This window comes from Manihot esculenta, chromosome 6 (assembly GCF_001659605.2).
Source record: "Manihot esculenta cultivar AM560-2 chromosome 6, M.esculenta_v8, whole genome shotgun sequence".
Taxonomy (NCBI): Eukaryota; Viridiplantae; Streptophyta; class Magnoliopsida; order Malpighiales; family Euphorbiaceae; genus Manihot; species Manihot esculenta.
In genome coordinates, this window is record NC_035166.2 from 23,616,606 (window position 1) to 23,622,269 (window position 5,664).

Here is a 5,664-nt window from a genome sequence, read left to right on the forward strand (position 1 = left end):
AAAAATTTGGTTTTGCTTGAACTCAAATTTTTATTGATATAGATCTATGATAAACTAATACTAATTGTTATATTTAGTTGAGCAGAAAAAAAAAAATGGAAAAACACCTTCTCGCTTAGAGCTTTTTCTTGAATCCAGAAAGAGAAAGCAAGGCAAAGAAATTGATCCAATATCACAAGAAGCCATTGTAATATTTTTTACATATGTTTTATTTATTTGTTATGTATTTTATGCTATATTTTGATTTTTTTAATATCAATAAATATAAATATCTCTATAGGAAAAGTTTCAGCAACTAAAGAAACAACGAGAAGAAGAAAAAAATGTCACGGAATATTTTAGTGTTAGACCTACAAAGATAGAACTACTTAGACAACTTGATACTTCAAGAAGAGAAGCAAACGAGCGTGTCCAACAAATTCAAAAAGAAGCAAGTGAACAAGTAAATGATGGTAAGAAGCAAATGGATGAGAAACTTGCAGAGATGAATAGAATATGGGAGCAGAAATTCAAGATACTTTTGGAGAAAAACAATAATATTGCATCAGTAAGTGATTAAAAACTAAGTCTCATTTTTTTTCTAATATAAGAATTTTTGTAAGCTATATAATTAGTATGAACCTTATCTATTTTATATAATTTTGTTATTAATATTTTCAAATAAAATTTTATACAGCCTATGGAGGATTCCCAAGATGATGAAATTGGAGGATGATTTGCAGTATATTTGAAGTTTTGGATTTTGAAGCAGCCAGCAGCCTTATACTACTACTTTTAGAAAATTTAGATATTAATATTAGTGTTAGTATAGTATTATAATTTCAAAGTATTTTTAGTGTGATTGCTTTATGACTTAAATTAGTTTATTTTGGATATTAGTTATTTTGGATTAAATTTATTGTTATTTTATAATTGTCATTCTGATTGAGTCTTAATATTAATATATAATTATTTTATAAATTTAAATTTTAGCTAAATTTTTTATATAAATTTTATATTCTATTATAAATTTTACCAAAATTATTAATAGATAAATAACATATGTAATAGTAAATTATAATATAATCCCATTAAATAATAAAAAATTAAATAAATATTACATTTTAGCTACAAATAATTAATAGTAGCAGTATGTACTATATTTAGAATAGCTTCTAATTTAATAATTTTGTGGCTTTATTCAATAGTTATAAAATAAAATTAAGTGTAACAATTATACTAGAACTTGTCACTTTCTTATTTTTGTGGCTATAAATTTTATTCTTGCATATAATTATTTAAATGTGGCTAATAGTAAATATTTTTTATCATACAATTAAGTTTATGGCTAAATTTAGATATGTTAGCCATAAAATTAAATTTGTAACTATACATAAGTTTAAATTGCCACATTATTATTTTTGTAACATAATCATAGCAAAATCACTTACAAAAAAAAGTTGCTGTGGCAAAAAGAAAATGTGGTTACAAATATTCCATTATCGTGGCTAATAACTAGCCACAATATTTATTTTTAATGGCAATATTTTTGCTTCATTTAAATAAAAAGTATGACTATAAATATTTATTTTAGCTACAACACAGGTAAATCCTGTAACTAAACTTTAGTTACGCCACTTCTAGCTACGGCATGTCACGGGAAAAATATGTTGTGGCAAAAGCATCTAGCCACCAAAATTCTATTTTTAGCTACAATTTATTTTGTGACAAGATATGGATAATGTTGTAGTAGGGAGATAGAGTTCGAGATAGAACTGATGCCTGGAACCCGACCGATCTCTATCCCTCCCTACAGGATGGCGCCAGCAGAATTGAAAGAGTTGAAGGAGCAGTTGCAGGAGCTGGTAGACAAGGGCTTCATCCGACCGAGTACCTCACCCTGGGGTGCTCCAGTTTTGTTTGTGAGAAAGAAGGATGGATCCCTTAGGCTTTGTATCGACTACAGGCAGTTGAACAAAATCACTACCAAGAACAAGTACCCATTGCCAAGGATCGACGATCTATTAGACCAGCTAGCAGGAGCGGGTTGTTTCTCCAAAATAGATCTGAGGTCCGGGTATCATCAGCTGAGGATCAGGGAAGAGGATGTGCCAAAGACAGCTTTCAAGACCAGATATGGGCATTTTGAGTTCCTTGTGATGCCGTTCGGGTTAACCAACGCCCCTGCAGCATTCATGGATCTCATGAATAGAGTGTTTAGTCAGTACCTGGATCACTTCGTTATTGTCTTCATAGATGATATCCTAGTGTATTCCAGGAATGCAGAGGAGCATGCCCATCATCTGAGGTTGGTTCTACAGATCTTGAGGGAACATGGCTTGTATGCCAAGTTCTCTAAGTGTGAGTTCTGGCTGAGGAGCATTTCGTTCTTGGGGCATGTAGTGTCAGAGAATGGTATTGAGGTAGACCCCAAGAAGACAGAAACTGTGGCTAACTGGCCTAGACCCACTTCAGTGACGGAGATCAGGAGTTTCTTGGGTTTGGCAGGTTACTACAGGAGGTTCGTTCAGGACTTCTCGAAAATTGCAGCTCCTCTGACCAGACTAACCAGGAAGAATCAGAAATTTCTGTGGACCGACCAGTGCGAAGAGAGTTTTGAAGAGCTTAAGAAGAGGTTGACTTCAGCACCAGTGTTAGCTCTGCCATCTAGTGATGAGGACTTTACAGTCTTTTGTGATGCGTCCCGCGTGGGACTGGGTTGTGTGCTTATGCAGAATGAGAGGGTGATTGCTTATGCTTCGAGGCAGCTAAAGAAGCATGAGTTGAATTACCCCACACATGACCTTGAGATGGCAGCAGTAATCTTTGCACTCAAGATGTGGAGGCACTACCTCTATGGGGTTAAATGTGAGATCTTTACAGATCATAAGAGCCTGCAATACATCCTGAGTCAAAGAGATTTGAACTTGAGACAGAGGAGATGGGTAGAGCTGCTGAGTGACTATGATTGCAAGATTCAGTATCATCCGGGTAAGGCGAATGTTGTGGCAGACGCCCTAAGCCGGAAGTCACTAGGCAGTCTATCCCACATCACGGCAGAGAGGAGACCAGTGGTGAAGGAGTTTTACAAGCTCATTGATGAAGGTCTACAGTTGGAGTTGTCTGGTACAGATGCCTTGGTCGCTCAGATGAAAGTGACACCCGTGTTTCTGGAGCAGGTGGCTCAGAAACAGCATGAGGACCCAGAGTTAGTGAAGATTGCCAGGACTGTTCAGTCAAGCAATGGTAGTGAGTTCAGATTCGACAGCAAGGGGATCCTCCGCTATGGGAGCAGACTGTGTGTACCAGATGACATAGGGCTAAAAGGAGACATTATGAGAGAGGCTCATAATGCAAGATACATCATTCACCCCGGAGCCACCAAGATGTATCACGATCTGAAGAAGGTTTATTGGTGGCCAGCTATGAAGAGAGAAGTGGCACAGTTTGTGTCAGCCTGCGAAGTATGTCAGAGGGTGAAGCTGGAACTTCAGAAGCCGGCTGGAGTGCTTAACCCGCTACCTATTCCAGAGTGGAAATGGGAGAATATAGCTATGGACTTCGTAGTGGGGTTACCGGCGACGTCCAACAGATTGGACTCCATATGGGTGATTGTGGACAAACTCACCAAATCTGCTCACTTCATCCCTGTCAGGAGTGGCTATTCTGTGGACAAGTTGGTGCAGGTGTACGTTGATGAGATAGTCAGACTGCATGGGGTTCCTGTTTCTATTGTGTCAGATAGAGGGCCCCAGTTCACCTCCAGGTTTTGGCGGAGTTTGCAGGATGCCATGGGTACCAGGTTGGATTTCAGTACTGCCTTCCATCCACAGACAGACGGACAGTCAGAGAGGACCATCCAGACCATAGAAGATATGCTTAGAATGTGTGTGCTGGACTTTGGCGGTTCTTGGAGGCAGCATCTACCTTTGGTGGAGTTTGCCTACAATAACAGCCATCATGCTAGCATCGGGATGGCTCCATATGAAGCTTTGTATGGAAGGAAGTGCAGTCACCTGTTTGCTGGGAGGAAGTTGGAGAAAAGGCCTTGGTAGGGCCTGAGCTAGTAGAGATCACCAGCAGGGTGGTACCCTTAATCAAAAAAAGAATCAAAACTGCTGCAAGCAGACAGAAGAGTTATGCAGACATCCGCAGAAGACTAGTAGAGTTTCAGGAGGGGGATCTGGTATTGCTCAAGGTGTCTCCAATGAAAGGAGTGGTTCGGTTCGGGAAGAAAGGTAAGCTGGCTCCGCGATACATCGGACCCTTTGAACTCCTGCAAAGGATTGGGAATGTATCATACAAGTTGGATTTACCTGCTTCAATGAAGAGAATCCATCCGGTTTTCCATGTTTCTATGTTGAGAAAATTCGTGTCAGATCCGGGCAAGGTTCTTAGTGAGCCTGATGTGGAGATCCAAGAGGATCTCACCTATGTTGAGCAGCCGGTACGGATCCTAGACACCCAGATCAGAAAGCTAAGAAACAAGGAAATCCCGATGGTGAAAGTCCTGTGGAACCACCACAATATGGAAGAATGCACTTGGGAGACACGGGAGTCCATGCTCCGGCAATATCCTCATCTCTTTTAAGGTTAGTCTCTATGTGTTTTATGTTGTATGCCTTACATGTGCTAGTTGAGGAACATTCGGGGACGAATGTTCTTAAGGGGGGGAGAATGTAATACCCGGCTAGACTCCGGTATCGGAATTCCTACCGTCCGGTGGAATCTCGGATGTCGGAAGCCTCTAGTAGGGTAAAACCATGTTTTTATGAAATGTTTTAATGTGTTTTATGTTTTAAGCATGAAAGAAAATGAGTTTTTTTGCATGAAAATAGCATTGGAGGAAAACTCAGGTTCGGCCGCCGAACATGCATGCGTTGCGGGTGTGCTTTAGGCCCCCGAAAGCATAAGTGAGGGAAGTCCAGGTTCGGCCGCCGAACATGGCATGCATGCGGAAGCACTTTCGGCCCCCGAACGTGGCCTGGCCAGCCACCTATAAAAGGGTCACTTGACCGAAATGGGCGAGCTTTCTCCCATTTTCGGCCACAGCTAGCTTCCGACCTCCCTCTTCCAAATCCAGTGTTCTTCCTTCAAATCCCCACCATTTTTCTTGAGTTTTAAGCTTGCATTGAAGGTTTTGAACTTTTGAAACAAGTTTTGGAGCTTTGGGAACTCAGGAGCTCATTTTCGTGGATCTCCAAGTTTAGGTCGTCTCCCTCTCGATCTTCAAGAGGTAAGAGCCGATCTTAAGCTCCTTATGTGTTTTGAGTAAGATTTTATGAGTTCTTTGAGTAGAAATGCATGTTAGGATATATGTTGAGTTATGGGTTAATATTGATGCTTTGAACAATGGGTGTTGATTGTGTGTGTTTGAAGTGTTGTAGTTGGGGTATATGATTGTTTGAGACCCCTAGGAACTTGTATGCATGTCCTAGTTGAGCTTTATGCATGATTTGAGGTTTTGGGAGGCAAGAGGCTCATGTGAGCCAAGTTTCTGCCCTTTTGGGAGAAACCAGGTTCGGCAGCCGAAGGAACTTTCGGCCGCCGAACCCCCTTGTGGAGGCAGCATTCGGCTGCCGAAGCTTGCCCCCGAAAGAGGACTTTCGTCTCTGTCTGGGAGATTCGGCCGCCGAAGGTGCCGCCGAACCTGCCTGACTTTCGGCTCTGGAGGGACTTTCGGCC